Consider the following 18,847-nt stretch of genomic DNA (forward strand, 5'->3'; position numbering starts at 1 on the left):
GGAAAGCCGTTGTCTCTCATGCTTTGGACTTTGACATTTTTTAAATCATTTTGGCTGAATGGTCTAAAGAAAAGTCTTTTCAACCCTCACCTTGTCATGTGTTTGTTTTATATGCTCTGTTTGTTGATATGACAATGTATCGTCTGCGACGTGACATCCCCGTCAATGTTTTGTTTGAACTACAAAAACTACACAATGCGATTAAATTTACCTACGGTATACCTGTTTTACATCAAACCTTGATTATAGTTTATAGTTTATAGAAAAATGTTTTAGATACATCGTGTTGTTTTTCATGAATAAAAACAAAATGTTTTAGATACACTGTGTTGTTTTTCATGAATAAAAACAAAATGTTTTAGATACACTGTGTTGTTTTTATGTATTGTTTCTCATGAATAAAAACAAATTGTTTTAGATACACTGTATTGTTTCTCATGAATGAATAAAAGAAATGTGTACCAAGCAAACGGGGTCATTTCTCTGTGTCTTTTCACAATGAAGAAAGCTATGGAAAAAGCGTACTATACACCCGCACACCCGGGTAGTTTTGGAGGGGTAGATCGACTCCGTAGAGCTGTACAGGATGAAACGGGGCAATGTGTCAAAAGAGAAAAAGTTCAAGAATATTTAATGGGGCAGGATGCCTATACACTCCATCAACCGGCTCGCATCAAATTTCCAAGAAACAGAGTCTTTGTACCTCGACCTTTAGACCAATTTCAAGCCGACCTCTGCGACATGCAAGCCTTGGCTGAATATAACGACGGTTTTAATTATTTAATAACGGTCATCGATGTATTTTCCAAGAAGGCCTATGCGAGGTTTTTGAAGAGAAAGACCGCCGATGACGTGGTTAAAGCGTTTCAATCAGTGTTGGAGGAAAGCCAGATCCCTCGTAAACTACAAACTGACGCGGGAAAAGAATTTTTCAACAAAAGTTTTCAAGCTCTGATGAAGAAACACAATATTGTACATTTTTCTACAGCCAGTGATCTCAAAGCCTCGGTGGTTGAAAGATTTAATCGTACTTTGAAAGGACGAATGTGGAGATATTTTACAGCCAACAATACTAGGCGCTACCTAGACGTCTTACAAGACTTGTTAAAAAGCTACAACCAGGGATATCACAGCAGTATTAAAATGAAACCGGATGATGTGACTTTGGAAAATACCCCTCAAGTGTTTGAGAATCTCTACGGCTCAACCACAGCGTCCAAACACAAATACAAATTTGCCACGGGAGATACGGTGAGAATATCCAAAGTGAGAGGAGTGTTTGATAAAAAATATGAACAGAGTTTTACAAACGAGGTGTTTACAATAACCCGACGTCTCCCTCGCTCTCCCCCCGCATACAAGCTGAAAGATTTTGACGGAGAAATAATAGAAGGTTCTTTTTACGAAGCTGAGTTGCAAAAAGTAAAAGAGAGTGAGAACAAGCTCTATCACGTGGAGGAAATTTTAAAACGACGGACGGATGATGGAAAAAAACAAGTTCTAGTGCGTTGGAAAAACTGGCCCGAAAAATTCAACAGTTGGGTGGACGACGACCTCCTTACAAATGTATAAAACAATCTAAACAATCTAATGCAGCGACGAGCCTCCCAGTCTCGAGGACAAAAGATCAACGAGCATTATGGATCATTCCTACGAGGGTTTTTACCTCACCCTACCCTCTAACGCCAGCCTCAACGTGTTTAAAAAAAACAAAAGTTCCCATTACCAGATAGATTTGACTCAACATATAGATTTAGCAGGCTCATGGGAGGTGGCCTTAACAGAGATTTCATACCCTCGCTCGTGGTATAATGTTTGTAACGGAGTATTTTATGAATGGAAAAAGAACCCCCAGCCTGCGGTGAACTCGCAAGTTTTTCATTCTTTTACCTTATACACGGAAACGGATAAGGATTCTAACAAGGGTCCTGTAAGCAATCCCCAAGAGGAGAAAGCGTATTCCATTCGGGAACGCGGGAACGCTGGAACCTATCTCACCTTCAAACGGCCGGAAGGCGGGGTACACCCTGGACAAGTTGACGAAGGGGATAAGCTTTATCCCCCTCAGGAACGCGGGAACGCTGGAACCTATCTCACCTTCAAACGGCCGGAAGCCGGGGTACACCCTGGACAAGTTGACGCCTCATCACAGGACAACTCGCAAGTTTTTCATTCTTCTACCTTAAACACAGAAGCGGATGAGGGTTCTAACAAGGGTCCTGTAAGCAACCCTCAAGAGGGGATAGTTTTCCGTCAAGAAATGAGAGGAGGATGTTACGAGAATGTTACACGATTCATAAATGAGCTGAATGATTCTTTACAAAAAATTGACCCTGGTGTGAGGATAGCCTTTGATGACGTTAAAAAGCGAATCGCCTATCTATCAGGGGGTCAAACTCATTTTCGTTTTCCTCCTCCCCTGGCTTACATCATGGGAGTGCGACCTGGAAAGTGGATCAAGTTTGACCATGGATGGGCCCCCTATCCATTGGATATAAATGCCGGTTTCTACCACCTTTACTGTTACAGTGACGTGGTGCGTCCTCAGATAGTAGGCGACGCTTATGCACCTCTCTTGAGAATCGTGAGTGTACAAGGAGCTTACGGGGACATTGTCACCAAGTATTTTAACCCTGCCTACTATTTACCCGTCTCCAAAAATCACATTGAAAACATCAGGGTGGAGATTAAATCCGATCAAAACAAATACGTCGACTTCACCTTTGGCAAGACTATCGTGAAGCTCCACTTTAGATCCGTCAGAAAGTAAAAAAACCCACCAACATCGAGAATGAGTCAACCCCTGCACAACCCTCTACGTTTAGTGGGATATTATGAAAGCCAAGTGGGGGGTTCCCTCCCCGGTTTCGCAGGTTCACCTGTGATGTACGGGCGTGGGATAGGCTCCGTATTTTCGAGGCTGTTTCGTTTTGTATCCCCTCTTGTGAAAAGAGGTTTTGCCCTGGCCAAACCTCATCTTAAAACATGAGGTTAAAAAATATCGCTTCCGACGTGTTCAGCCATACCGTTGGAAAAATGGGTCGAGGAGTACAAGACGGATCAGGAGGAATAATGGTCCTGGCTAGACAACCCAGAAAGAGACCGCCGGGGCGACGTGTCTCCAGGATTGATAAAAAACGCAGACGCCTAGGGGAAAAAAAATCAGTCGGCAAAAGGTTTACAAAGAGAAGGACCAACGACGTCTCGAGCGATATATTTAAAAAAAAAGATGGCTCTTTTACATCAAAATTCGTCCGAATGCACGATGGCCGAGCTGGATTTATTTTCAGCTCCTATGACTCAAATGTCCATCGACGATAAAACCTACACAGAAGTCCTGCCTCTGTCCGCCATCACCGACGGGGGCCCTATTGAATTTTTCATCCCGGGAGAAGGTGAAAAGTACTTGGATCTGAACGACACATTACTTTACCTGCGGGTTAAAATCACCCGCGCCGATGGAACAAATATCCCCCTCGATGCAAACGTGGGTCTCATCAATTATCCTCTAAACACCATCTTTAGCCAATGCGATATTATGCTAGGGGATAGACTGATTTCTCAATCCAGTGCCACTCACCCCTACAGAGCAATAATTGAAACACTACTAAACTATTCTGAAGCCACCCTCAAAAGTCAATTTTCAGCCGGGTTATTTTACAAAGACACCGCCGGCTCTATAGACTCTATAGTAGGCGTGAATGGGCCCAACAAAGGGCTTAACATCAGAAGCGCTTTCACGGCCGAATCTAATGAGGTTCATCTACTGGGTCCGCTTCACGCCGACATTCTTTTCAGTGAGAGACTCCTTCTCAAATCGGTGGATGTGAGAATCAAACTCACGCGTGCCAGCGACGCCTTTTGTCTCATGGGGGCTGCGGACGGTACTTTTCGTCTGAAAGTGCTGGGCGCCTCTCTCTTCACAAAAAAGGTCACCGTTTCTCCGGCTGTACGATTGGGTCATGCCTCCGCCCTGCTCAAAGGAAACGCCCTCTACCCTTTGTCACGGGTCAGCGTGAAAACGTACTCTATCCCCGAAAATTCCAGAGTATGCACCCAAGAAAATTTGTTTTTGGGGACGATGCCTAAATACATTGTTCTGGGCATGGTGAACCACAAAGCTTTCACCGGAAGAAGAGATCTCTCCCCCTTTATTTTCCAGCATTTTAATGCAGAATACGTCACTCTCTGTCAAGCGGGAAAACAAATTCCCTCCAAAGCTTTCCAACCTCAATTTAACCAGGGGGCTTCGGTAAGAGAGTTTTACAACATGTTTACCGCTACAGGGAGGCATCTGAAGGATTTACCTCTATGCATCAACAGACAAGATTTTGAACGAGGGTATTCGTTGTTTGTGTTCAATCTCAATCCGGGGGAGGACAGCGACGCACTGTCCAGGGTTTCTAACGGAACTTTAAGACTGGAAATGAGATTCAGAGTGCCCTTACCCAACACGGTCACTCTTGTGGTTTATGCGTGCTACGACTCTATTTTGGAAATTGATTCCAAACGACAAGTGCTGGTGGATTATTATTGATGACGGAAATGAATAACCTTCAATTGGAGAAGCTTCTGCAACATGTGTTGGGGGATGTTTTCTGCGGTGTATGGGCCTCGGATCAACTCGTCTCGCTGACTCGCTCCTTCACCCCACCCTCCTACTTTATCGTCAACACCCACGAAGGACATCGGCCGGGGGAGCACTGGTTATCGATGACTCTGGAGGAAGATGGGACCGCCACTTTTTTTGATTCTTATGGATTTTCTCCCGATTTTGACTACTATCCTCGGAGCATTTTGAGCTTTTTGGAAAATCGTTCTGAGCGGATATTGTACCACAACCTTCAGCTTCAACACCCTTTGTCCGTAGTGTGTGGTCAACACTGTGTTTATTATCTGTACCATCGATTTTGCGGACTGTCTTTTGAACAAGTTTTGTCTTTATACGACGATGATGTAGTAAAAAATGATCTAGAAGCATATACCCTGGTTAAAAAATTGCAACGTTGTACAAGTTGGAATAAGAATAATAGTAGTAGTTGCAACGCACAAGCTGTCTGTTGTTTAGAAACGTTTTTGAATCGTTGAAATGAAATGAAAATGCTGTACACAATGCGTTTGATGAATAAAAACATTTTATTGAAACAAAAGTTTTGTCACATCATTCAAGGTTTAGCCAATGCGGGGACAATGTCACTTTTTTACTTCTTCTTTTCCTCTCAGGGGATAGAAATGTTTCTTTTTTCACAGCAACCCGTTTCTCCTCTTCATTCTATGCCGGTTCAAACTCTACCCCCGCTTTTAGACGTCTGTATTGATCTCGTGCTACGGGGTTATGAATGGTTGATGCGGGGACGTTTAGCTCCGTCAACACTGTTAAAAAATTTCTCCATCCCTCGGGCGGGCGGTTCTGCGGTCTTTTGATCCGTTGCATCAGATGTTTTAGCAAATCGATCATATGAGTTCCTAGTAACGGCATTCCGTTTTGAACAAACTCTCCTTTGATGGTCCACCCCATGCCATTCTCGGATAATTTTTTCATAATGTACTCGGCGTTGTTACGATCGTGTTGAGGGAGGTTTTTTATAACTTGGATCATCGTGACATCCTCCGACTCCCCGGCTGTGTTCCTTGGTTTATCCATCTTTTCAGGGACATTCCACGGGTCGTTTGTCGAATCCTTGTGTAAAGTCACAGTCATCTTTTTTTCCTCACGTTGCCCCTGCTTCACCAAACTAAGGTATCTCTGCATCAGGGTGTTGTATATTTTTATTCTTTCATGAGGATTCATTCCCGGTTCGTTTAAGACGTCTCTCATTTTAGCGTCCAGATCATCCTCCGCCGAGTGTCTGATGGTCTGCTCAGATCGATTCAGACGATTTAATTGTTGGGGAGATAGGAGAAACATTTTTTTAGCCTTTTTCATCTTCAACCTTTTCCGGTCAATCCTCCGATAAGACTCCCTATAAAAGGTACGATTGTAGAGAGCAAAGGTAAAAGAAAACCGCCCGACTGTTTCATCAGAGTCTGGCGTTTGCGTTTCAGTCCGGTCCTTTTATCGGCCAGCAGTCTGATGATTTTCTTTTGTTTTTTAAGTTTAGCAAATTGAGACTGAGATAAGGGCACATTACCCTTCAAAATGTTTAAAGCAATTTCACACAGCGTCTGGATAAAGTCTGGAGAGCCATAACTCAGAATGTCTCGACGTTTTTGAGGCGAGGCATGGTACAGAGCTTTTAACATAGGTCCGTTCCTTTTTACACGCTTTGACATTTTCAAATTATGTTTTCGGCACGTACACAACGGGCCACTGATGCGGAAGCAAACCCGACCTCAGTCTGTATTGTTCTGGACAAAAATCTGTCAGGTCAACCACTAAATACCCATGAGCGTCCAAAGTTGCATCCGCAAAACTTTCCAAGAAAAAACTTTTTTGCGAGGGGAACATTTGTTGAGCCAAGACGTTAATCTGCAATCTGTCCCTCGGGTTCTTAAACAGTATCATATAATTACAGTTTAAGCTAATTGTGCGTGAAAATTTACCTTGATGAAAAACATTCTGGGTCAGCATCATAACGCTCATATTTCTATGATGTCTATACTGAGTGAAAATTTTCACCACTTCTGGATGATTGGAGGCTTGGAAAATAACATCATCCAAAATGACCAGATGAGTTTGATCGTCCGGAAACAAGTTTTCATCATCAAAAGAATCAGGCAGTCCTTTCACAAATTTTATTTTTTTATTCATCTTTTTTAATTCTGCATAGATGGGTTGAAAAGAAGTATAAATCCACACAATATTATCGGGTACAGAGTTCATGACGTGTTCACAATTTTCCAATATACATTTTACAAAAAAAGTCTTTCCACAACCGCTAGGCCCTACAACCAAGCATGAAAAAAGTGTATACAATCTAGGATCAAAGTCTACTTGTTCCATTTTGTCCATTTTTTTTTCCTTCTCTAATACCCAAACGGTAAAGTTTTCCCGTGAGGAAAGAGACGTCTTTTGTCATACACTACTCTAAACTTATTTTCGAATGAAGTGTTTTTTAAAAGGAAGCCCCTTTTATCACGAGCAATTTGATGATGAGGCGTGTATATCTCACCCGTTTTCTCTCCCTGTAGATATCCCTCTACCAAATCTTTGACGCTGTCAAAGTTGACCCTCTCACAACACTCTCTGTTTTGAGTAATTCCCTTGGCACGCAGCACAGTTTTTTTACCCCGTAGGGTTTGGTAGGCATAACTCTTTGGACCGGCAGAGGCAAATTCTTGAATGCTGTCGCCCTCCAACTCATCCGTCAAATCCCCTAGATAGGAGCCCGTCTCCAGAGAAGCTTCCCCCTCGTTTACCGTGTAGATTAAACTATCGGTGTCTGTGTAAAGAACTCTCTCTTGCAGCTTCTCTAGGTAACCATACATTTTCAAGCGTGCGTAAGCGGTGGTAAAAGCGGCAATAAATACATTGTTTGTGTTACCGGGAAGCACCACGCTGTTTTTGCCGTATCTCCACTGTACCATAGCAATCTTATCGCTGAGAAAGGAGAAATATTCAACCGTATATTTTCCTGAAAATACAAAGTTGTAAAATTCTTCACTTTTTTTCACCAAGGTGGTCTGAGTTCTATTGTGCCTCTCCGCAAACTTTCCCCAAAGACTGTTTAAAAAGAGTTTTGACATTTGTCTCTTGGCGGGGTTGACCTCGATTTTTGCAGCATCCAACAGTATTCCCTGATTTTCACGATATTCGCGAATGTACTTTTCCCTGCTTTCTGCATCGACGGCTTCTTTAGGATTCCCCGAAGCTTCTTGCTTCCCCTTTAGAAAAGTTTGAACATAACCCGTAAAGACGCTACCGCTCTGCTTTTCAAAGTGCCATACCTCCGTAATCTTATCGACTCTGTACCCCAACTGCAGAGCTTTGTTGAATTCAACCGTGACCCAGACTCCCGTCAGCGCCCTACCTTCCTCATCATGCTCACAAGGTCCCTGTTGGTTATTGTTTTCGGCGCATGTGCGACAAAGTGTAAACACTAGTTTGCCTTTGGCCGTTCTGTAGGGTAGCACTGGAAAATAGAGACCTCGAGGAGGGTGAACGATAGCTCTGACCAGACCAAAATAGTTTTGAACGTCCTCAAAATCCGTGTGGATGATGACGGGATGACCCAATGGGTAAGGAAATGCGCTGTTGACGTACGGGTAGAGAGAGGTGACATCCTCATACAATACACGCTGCTTCTCACCTGCCGTGTGCCTCAAGCTGAAGGCACTCGTCCTACCCCCAAAAAGAGCATCTCGTGGGATGAGAGGTTCGGGGAAATTGTGAGTTTTGAGAAAGTTTATCACCCTGGGTTGTGATTTTTTCATCTCATTCCACTTGTGCTCTCTGATGATAATGATGTTGGCCTTGTGGTCGCGCTTTAATGCCTCCATTTTTTCCTCGGCAACCCTGTGCAAATCTTCATAACGAGTGTTTGTCAAAGGACATACGGCACTGGGTTCAAAACACGTCGGGCATCCGTGATAAAAACATCCCTGAAATTCCCAGACAAATGGTTTGTCGCCGATTACAGCAAATCCGTCTACAAAGTATGACCCCATCTGTTTTTCTCCTTTGTTTAAAGCATGCTGTATAACAATTCCACGACGATGCGCCTCCCATTCTAACCATTGGATGCTGGCGTGCGAGTATTTTTTACACGTCCCTTGGTAGTTATCCGGGGAAGGTATGGCTAGAGAGTCTGGTTCGAGGAAATTAGTCACAAAAAACCTTCATGCAGGCTGACGCTATGGTGATACGGCTAAAAGGATCAACATGCGTCTCATGCATAAACTCAGCTCTAAATTTGAGGCATCCTGCACGAAGAACGTCGACGTCGTTTTTGCAGTAATGTACCGCTTGTTTTTGAAAATCAAAGACCTCCCGGCTCTTTTTACGATACCACGTCTCAAACTTGTCCCGCTCGTCGGCCGTCATGCGTTCTACTCCGTAATTGCTGATTGGGGGGTATTTTCCTAAAAAGTTTAAATGTTCCTCCGAACTAAATTTGTGAGGAAAATACCCCTTGGACCAGCAATCATCGAGTCCCAACGCTTTAGGCATGGCACTGAGTGGCATGATAAGAAAGAAAACCGAGTCAATGTATTTTAGCCTAAAATCACGGTCTTCAAAACAGAGAACTTTACTCCCCTGCATAATGTAGGTGTACGTGCCCACATGTTGCAATCCTGGCAAAAGACTGATTTTGTCATTATTTTTACACAGTCGGGAATTGTACAGACCACGCAATGACCGTCGCATTTGTGTCTGTTGGCTTTGATGTACCCTCTGTAGCAGTAGTGGCAAACGTGCGGTTTTGACAAAAATCCTTTAATGTTGATGATACCGTTGTAATGATTTTGAGATAAATACAAATACAACGGATTATCTGATTTAGGGGAATCTGTCTCAAACAGCGAGAAGGGGCGTTGATCCTCTTCTCTGTACAGTATGACAATTTTACGTCGCACGACTTTTTCAAACGCATGAATATGACTGAAAGTGACGGGGGTTTGATCGTCTAAGCCCGCTTTTCTCTGTATTTGTTTAGCCTCCAGCACAGCCTGACTATCCGTAAATTCGGGATGAATCAGATGGGCTAGGCTGATGGCAAAACAGAGATGATTATTCACGTTGTTTGGTTTATACAGATAGCGAGCTTTCTTTTTGTAGAGTTCATGTTCCAAAAGGGTTTCGGCTTTTCTTCTAACACCGCCTCTAGGATTATGTATCACTTGAACTACTACCTGTATTTCGTCGTCGTTCATAATTTCAGCGTTTGATTGTACCAGCAGGTCTAGCACGTTTTGAAAAGCATTCATTACTTCCCCGCCATCGTTTTGAAACGTAAATGAAGCGTGTTTTCGCGCCCTGTCACCGATAAACTCTAATTGAACAATGTCGTTGGGTCTAGCCTCCTCAACGACCCTATTTGTCAAGTTTTCAAGGTTCCCCATGACTCGACGGTAAAATGTGGCGTAATCTGTTACACCGCTGTTTTGAGGAAAAGGTAAAACACTTTTTAACTCAACATTGTTAAACACTTCACGTCTCAAGACATTTAAACCCTCACCTCTCTGGGTCTCATTTAAATTTGGATGGTCATGAGCTGTCCTCTGCTGCTGCACCCCCACCATGCCACCCTGTGGTTGTACCCCTTCACCCTCCAAATCTCCCTGTTGCTGCGGTTGTGTGTGTGCGTCTGTGTTTGTGTTTAAATTTAATCCATTATGAGTATCTTGCAAAGACGGGTTATAGTTTGATTTCCAGTTTGAATGATAAATTGCAGTGTGTGAAGAATGAAAAAAGTTCGAATCACATTCTGCTTGGTTATTTGATTCTACATGACATAGCGCTTGTTGTAAAGGATTGAAAAACTGTGAATCACGTTCTACCCCTTTATTTGATTCTAAATGATGATTAGGAACGTTTTCGTTTTCTATTTCTCCGTCATCCTCCACTAATTCGGGCGAAACTACAATGTTTTTGTCGGCCATTCTATTTCTCTAAAACAAAATAAAAAAAATAAAAAATTATAAAGCAGTTATATCAATCAAACATGTATTAAACAATGTCAGACAGCATCTCAAAGGTACGAGCCAGTATCTTGTAGTGTTGTTTGATCCGTTGTCTTTTTTGCTCCAGTCTGCTCGGCTCTCAACTCTTCCTCTTCCGCTTCTTCTTACCGCCTGTAAAAAAAATTAAATAAAAAAAATAAAAAACATGATCGACTTTAACCGCATGTGGCGCTGTCGTTTTCACTCAACACTCTCACAATCGCACCCGGAAACAAACCCCCACCTCCGGAATCAAACCCCGCCTACTTCTCTGAGCGCGAAATTCATTTGTGCAAAAGACGGGTTAGTGTGAGGAGCTCCTCAAAACTCCGGAGCTTTAAGGAAGAACATACAGAAAACAAAAATAACTTACAGCGGGAGCATGTAGGACTTTCGCCGTCTTTTTCGATGATGTTGTCCCTGAGCAAGCCTTCGACGGCGGCCTCCTCTGGACTCTTTACCGGGAGAAAAGCCTTCTCGCCCGCAGCAAGCAAGTCTTCAACGGAGGGACATTCGACGTCTTTTTCGACAATTTTGTCCGGAAACAATTCTTCAACGGCAGGAGTCTTTTGCGGGTTTAAAACTTCCTCCTCCGCCTCATCCTCCGCAAGCTGGTCTTCAATATAGACTTCTTCGGAACGTTTTGGCGGGAGGTGTGATGCCGTCGAACGTTCGGTTAAGACCAACCATCGTGCCAGAGGCGTAAAAGAAACATCTGTAAGTAAATATATATATATATATATATATTGTATAATGTATGTTTTTTCTTGTAAATTGAAAATCATTTGACTCATCAAACTGTGATTGTGAAAAAGAGATCTCTTTAGAATCTTCCCACATCCCCTCTATAAAACAAAATAATGATTACAAATAATATAAAACAAATCAATAGTTTAAACTCACCGCTAGTCGTTTTCCAACTTTGTAAGATCAATCAAACAAAGCTCGTCGTCTCTTACTTCTGCGTCGACTAGATCATCGTCTAATAAAATATACCAATAACGTTGTAAAACAGAGGTAATAAAACAATGTAAAAAATAACCAGTACTTACGCAAAATGGATGAAGGTTCCCCTAGAACATCCCTCTGCTGAGCGTGAATTTTGACGCGGTGTTTAACTGTTTTTATTTAGAATAAATACTTGTTATTATATAAACTCTAAACAGATATATTGCAATCAGTAAAAAAAAATAATAGTTACCCCTCATTCTCAAAACCCTCTGAAGAGTGTGCTCTACCAGAGTTTTTCCAGCTTTTAAATATGTTTTTCAGCATGTATCTGGTTATTTTCACGCACAAGAGTGTATCAAAGTGAGACTTTGTGTGTGTGCGTATGTGTGTGCGTGCGTGCGTGTGATTTTTGAACATTTTGAGGACTTTTGACCACTTTTCCAACTTTTCTCCACCACTCCTCCCATGTCTCTGTCGGGGCTCACAAGGCCGGCTGCGGGACTCGTGGGACTCCTCATACCCCCCTCCCTCTGACCTTTCCATAACCCCACCACCTCTTCTAGGGTCATCAATCATTTCTGACACAAGGTGTATCACGGTCATTAATCATTTCTGACACAAGGTGTATCCCCCCTGGTCCCCCTCCCTCTGACCTTTCCATAACCCTACCCCCTTTGACCTTTTGACCCCAAGGTCATTAATCATTTTTGACAGCTAGGTCATTAATCATTTTTGACAGCTAGGTCGTAAATCATTTTTGACAGCTAGGTCGTAAATCATTTTTGACAGCTAGGTCGTAAATCATTTTTGTCATAAGGTAGCGACTTAACCTTTTTTCTCAGCAAGACCAACCAGACCCGGGTAATGGTCCTGATAACCGCCTCTTTGTGCCTGACGCTGTACATTCACAGGTTCTTCTGTGGGCACACACTTCCCTGTTTGCCTGCCACCCAGGAGTTGGCCGCACCATGACTCTCCTCAAGCGACACTTTTGGTGGCCTACCATGGATGCTGATACCCGTGCCTTCGTGTCTGCCTGTACTGTGTGTGCCCGTGGAAAATCCTCCAATCGACCACCTGCTGGCCTACTCCATCCCTTGCCAGTCCCAAGCCGCCCCTGGTCTCATATTTCACTGGACTTTGTCACTGGCCTTCTGCCTTCTCAGGGAAATTCTGTTATCCTCACTATAGTGGACAGATTTTCCAAATCAGTGCATTTCGTGGCTCTACCCAAACTCCCCACGCCCCTGGAAACAGCCAACCTCATGGTCCAGCATGTGTTCCGTCTTCATAGAATTCCTTCAGATGTGGTCTCGGATAGAGGGCCTCAGTTTATTTCGGAGGTTTGGAAGGCTTTCTGTCGGGCCATTGGAGCCACTGTGAGTCTGACTTCGGGTTATCACCCTCAGTCTAATGGGCAAACGGAACGGGCAAATCAAGACCTAGAAGCGGCCCTCCGATGTGTCGTTGCTAAGAACCCCTCCTCCTGGAGCACCCACCTGGTATGGGTTGAGTATGCCCACAACTCATTACCCTGTGCGGCCACGGGAGTGTCACCATTTGAGGTATCCTTAGGGTACCTACCTCCGTTGTTTCCTGCTGAGGAGGATGACATCTCCGTACCTTCAGTCCAGGCTCAGATGCGGCGTTACCGCAAGGTGTGGAAAGATGCTCGTGCTGCCCTCCTCAGCTCTGTGGACCGAAATCGTCCGTATGCTGACCGACACCGAAGTCCGGCACCTGTATACCAGCCAGGTCAGCAGGTGTGGCTTTCCTCTAGAGACCTTCCCCTGAATGTGGACTCAAAGAAACTTGCACCCCGGTATGTTGGCCCTTATGAAATCATTTCCATCATCAATCCAACAGTAGATAAGCTCAAAGTACCTGCACGCTGGAGAGTCCATCCCACCTTCCATGTCTCCCAACTGAAGCCTGTTTCGACCAGTCCACTGTCTCCCCCTGATACCCCCCCCCCCCCCCCCCGTGTCATCGACGACCACCCAGCCTACACAGTCCGGCGGCTGCTGGATGTGCGCCGTCGGGGTAGAGGTCTGCAGTACCTGGTGGACTGGGAGGGGTATGGACTTGAGGAGCGTTGCTGGGTGCCACGTAGCTTCATCCTGGACCCTTCCCTCATCTTGGCCTTTCACCGCAGTCACCCGGGCAAGCCTGGGGGATTGCCTGGAGGCGTTCCTTGAGGGGGGGGCACTGTCACAGTCTCTGTCTGTTGTCTCTGTGTGTCTTTGGGAGAGTGGGCGTGTTTTGGGCGTAGGCGTGGCTCCAGCTCTCAGCCTGGCACAGCTGATCCCAGCACCCTAATCACTCACCTGCCTGCCATCAACTCATCACCTGCAGTCTACAAATGTTTGGACCTCACTCGGCGCGATCGTCAGATCGTTTCACCTTTCTACATGTGGTAACGCTTCTTGCCCGTTTGTTCTTGAATTCCAGCACTTTTGATAATCTTGTGAATCTGCCATTTTTGTGTTTTTTGGCTCCTTATTCTACCCCTGTTTTTTCCCTCTGCCTTCAGTCCCCCACCTGCCGTGTGTGCCTGCTCAGCCTGCTAGCCTCAGCCTGCTAGCCACAGCCTGCTAGCCTCAGCCTGCTAGCCTCAGTGTGCTCTCCTGGACTGCAAAGCCAAAGACTAAGAGCTACCTCCTTTCCCTCTGGTTTTATTAATAATAACTCTTGAACTTTAATTCTGCTTGTCTTTCCTGCATTTGGGTCCACCAGTTTTACCCACCGTGACAGATTCGGTCGGTGCCAAAAAATTAACCACATTCAGTGCCCATCCCTACCTATTTGTATAATAACCAGTACATATCTTCCTGTCCCTGTCTACTGTGCTAAGCCTTCTGGGTAATGTACTATATAAAAAATGTTCACCACATTGACGTCCTCATCTCCTATTTACCATCCAGCATAAGACAAATAAGCGCAGCTTCTCATTTGCAACGCTGACCTAGCAAAGAGGCAGCGTCTTCATGTTAGAGTTGTTGAAGTGTGATGATAATCTCTCAACATCTCATATTTACAAAAGAAAAAATTAGCGCTATTGACTGTTCAAAAATGTTCTTAACGTGCTGGAATATTAATTAATGTTTGAGATGAACAAACATTTTTCAAGCATAAAACATACACGGAGAATGTCTGCAACTTGTACAGAGCGGACAATAAGAAAGCCTTTGGTGGTGTTTCTTTCTGTAATTATAAAGAATTATTACTATTGTGAGAGAATCAAAATAGTACAGTCGTTTGACAATGAGCTGGGAGTATGTGCTGTTACTGCCATGTCTACTTTTAGGCTGCAACGATCACACAAAAAAAGTTACCTAGAATAGGTAGAAAAGCCCTCTGAGAGCGCAGACCGATTGTCGATGTTCAGAGTTCCCGTGTTTGTGAATGTATCAGAACCAGAATCAGACTCAGAAATACTTTATTAATCCCCGAGGGGAAATTAAGATTTTCAGAACAATCCCATTCAAGCAGACAAACATTACAGGGAGACAGAACAGGATCACTGACGGGTCTGCCAACTTCTGGCGCCCCTTACAAAAAAGGTGAGAAACAGGTAAACGCTGGGGATGGAGGGGGTGAGAGAGAAAAAATTCAGTCTAAGCCATACTTGCCAACCTTGAGACCTCCGATTTCGGGAGGTGGGGGGTGGGGGGCGTGGTCGGGGGTGGGGCGGGGGGCGTGGTTGGGGGCGTGGTTAAGATATATATATAAGAAATACTTGACTTTCAGTGAATTCTAGCTATATATATATATATGTATATATATTATTACATATATATATATATATATATATATATATATATATATATATATATATATATATATATATATATATATATATAAGAAATACTTGAATTTCAGTGTTCATTTATTTACGCATATACACACACATAACACTCATCTACTCATTGTTGAGTTAAGGGTTGAATTGTCCATCCTTGTTCTATTCTCTGTCACTATTTCAGAACACACACATTATACAAATATACATTATAAAATCAATAAGAAAACAGGAGCTCTAATTTGGGAGTTTGGATTAGGATCAGAAGTCCCTATATAAACATTGCGCACTCACATCGCCTTTTTGTATTGATTACTGCAGCTGTGCACTGGATTCATTCACAAATACAAACTACAACTCACAAACACTTTAGAGTTAGGCTCCACCATCAGAATGTGTACTTAAACTTATAAAGATCACATGGATATTATTCAGTGAGTTGATTCACCAAAACTAACCTGTTATACAGGAGGAAAAAGCACACAGGACGTTTCAATTGTTCACAGACTGGTCGCTCTCATCAGAATGACAAGACACTTCCGGTCTGCAGGTGATAGCATTCAATTGGGAAGAAACGCCCTACTGCCCCCTACTGACCAATGTGAATACTGATAAATGTGTAATGACAGCTCCAAAAACGAATTCAAACCACAAAATAAAATAAATAAATCAACACAAAAATGTGACACATTATGGGTGGGTCACATATGCATGTACAGTAGATGGCAGTATTGTCCTGTTTAAAAGTGTCACAACATTGCTGTTTACGGCAGACCAACTGCTTTACGGTAGACGAAGACTTGACTGCTGTTGTTGTGTGTTGTTACCGCGCTGGGAGGACGTTAATGAAACTGCCTAACAATAAACACACATAAGAAACCAAGAACTCGCCCTCGATCATTCTACAGTTATAACGTGATTGGGCAGGCAGGCTGTTTACATTGTGGGAAAGCGGACGTGAGAAGAGGCTGTCAACACGTCACTCAGGTCCGCATGGAGCTGGAGGGGGCGTGGCCTCCAGCTCCGCCTGAATTTCGGGAGATTTTCGGGAGAAAATTTGTCCCGGGAGGTTTTCGGGAGAGGCGCTGAATTTTGGGAGTCTCCCGGAAAATAAGGGAGGGTTGGCAAGTATGGTCTAAGCCTGGGCCCCTTGAGAGAGGGTCCAGACTGAGGCCAAGAGAGGAAAAAAACTCATAGCCATAGCACACATAAACATGTGTGTAAGAGGGAAACATCAAAGAACATGAAGGACATTAAAGACATTAAAAGAGCAGAGCTGATGCAACCAGCTGCCACTCCAGCAGTGCCACTTCTACACAAAGCCACAAAAGTAAAACAACAACAACAACAACAACAAAAAACATATACACTGCGGTGTTCCACGCCATCGTCTGCTGGGTTGGAGGGAGCATGGCCAGAGACAGGAGCAACCAAGAGAGCCGACTCCACCCTCGGCCGCCCACCAACTCTCGGCCAGTGTCCAATCCGTATGGATGAGCGAGGATACGTCCAAGGAGACCGAGGTGTCCGATACCTGCTCATTCAGCCTAGACACTGTGAAGCGTGTCCGTCCCGGCGCTCAGTGCCCTGCCTCTTCATCCGCATCTCCTCCAGTCTCTCCAAACTGACTCTGGTGTGGCAGAGACCCAGTAGCTGGTCTCCATGGCCAAAAGGCTCCCGGGAGGCAGATCCAGAAGTTCACAAAAGAAAAAAGCACAGAAGAAGTCACAAAAGTGCCACCCCTTGTCACACAGAGAGTCCCGAACCAAAAGGCAAAAAAAACCAAAAAACACATAAGAACAAGAGGGGACACAAAAGGATGACACAAGAGCACAGAGCTCCTGCCAACAGCAGCCACTACAGCGGCGCTATTATGGAACAAAATAAATAAATGAATAAAAATAGCGCCCTAAAGAGGGGAGACTTGTGCAAGAGAGAGGATTGGAATTTAATTTATCGTCGGCAATAAAAAATAAAAAAAACAGCGTCAGACTACGGTTGACTGTTTGCACTAGGGTTTGGGTACCAAAACCCCTACTTTTTTGGCACCGACCGAATCTCGCCGGTCATACCATGCAAGCATTGATTCACGTAGAATCCAACTGTGCCATGTTACGATACCTGGATTGCGGATAACATCATGCCCGTTTGCCGACTCAGCACGACTTCGGCACTTTGGCGCGCGGCGATCACTCCAGCAGTACTGAGAGCGGACTCAGCCAAACGACCTCCAGGTAATGTTGCAATGTTCAATGCCATCATAGAAATTGTTTTGGCAAACTCTACATAAGGCCAAAGCCTTCACCCAAACAGAAGGGCCTCATGTCCAAATGTCAGTTTGGCTCCCATTTCCTCCCCAGAGGACAGAACTGGAATTACAGACATTTCCCAACAGCTGAAGACCATCAGTAACCAGGAAGGCTCTCACCTGAAGCAATCAAATCCACTCCTTTTAAGTCTGCAGCTCCAGCTCAGACTTCAGGCCAACAAACACTGCTCTAGGAGAATTTGCCAAATGCAGTAGTGCCTATCTGTTTACAGAGACCAGGGTTTCTGACGGTGAGATGACTTATATTATTTTGATGTTTGATTTGATATGTTGAATTTATTTTAATTGCCAAGTGGTTGTTAAATGCTTAAATGCCAAATCTAACTTTTGGAAACACTTTTACTTTAAAAAATTATTTATTGTCATTTGTTTATATTGGTCCCTAATTGCTTTTGTATTTGTCCACCTTTTCCAAAGGATTTTCACCTTATAACTCTTTGATGGGAAAAAAGAGACAATCTAGTCCAAAATAAAAGGAGAAACAGAGATTTGTCTCATCATTGGATTAAAAAAAAGAGTGAAGTCCCAGTGTAACCCCGGGTCAAAAAGTCAAAACCCTTTTCAAGTTAGGGGAGAAAACAAACAAACAAAACATAACTTGACAGAAATCAATTCAAAAAACGCTCCAACGCTCCAGTAGAGCAAGGCTCCACTTTTCCAAAACTGCACTAGCTTAATGCTAATACACAATGGCTTTACTATTTATATGCTACTGATTAGCATTCAGGATTTTGCATGGCGAATTCAACACCTGCAAATGTGTTAATGAAAACAACCACTAAGATGCATGTTACAATCATGCAGCTGGTGTGTAATAAGTGCAATACTTAGAGTATTAACACTTTTTAGGGAGCAACAAAAGACTAGATTGGGCAAATACCGAACTGACTAACCAACACACCATAAACTATACACTACTGCCCTCTAATGTCTTGGACGTGCAACTGTAATTGCAACTGAATGTTAGGCAGTTCTTGAGACTCATAAATGTCTAATAATAAATACAATAGCAACAGTATTAACACTTTTTAGGGTGCAGCAAAAAAAAAAAAAACACCATAAACTATACACTACTGCCATCTAACGTCTTGGACTTGCAACTATAATTGCAACTCATTGTCATACTTGCAAATGAAACAACTGGACGGCAGTTATCGTATTCA

The 18,847-nt window shown here is 43.7% G+C and overlaps 1 long non-coding RNA gene across 1 annotated transcript; it reads right to left on the minus strand.

Moving 5' to 3' along the window:
• Positions 1 to 9,217: 9,217 nt before the first annotated feature.
• On the minus strand, positions 9,218 to 12,057 carry LOC133571794 (uncharacterized). The gene is made up of 3 exons (XR_012048595.1): positions 11,506 to 12,057; positions 10,976 to 11,317; positions 9,218 to 10,734 (listed from the first exon to the last, which is right to left on the minus strand). It is a non-coding gene; the product is annotated as an uncharacterized lncRNA (long non-coding RNA).
• Positions 12,058 to 18,847: the final 6,790 nt, after the last annotated feature.

This window comes from Nerophis lumbriciformis, linkage group LG29, assembly GCF_033978685.3.
Source record: "Nerophis lumbriciformis linkage group LG29, RoL_Nlum_v2.1, whole genome shotgun sequence".
In the NCBI taxonomy this organism is placed as follows: domain Eukaryota; kingdom Metazoa; phylum Chordata; class Actinopteri; order Syngnathiformes; family Syngnathidae; genus Nerophis; species Nerophis lumbriciformis.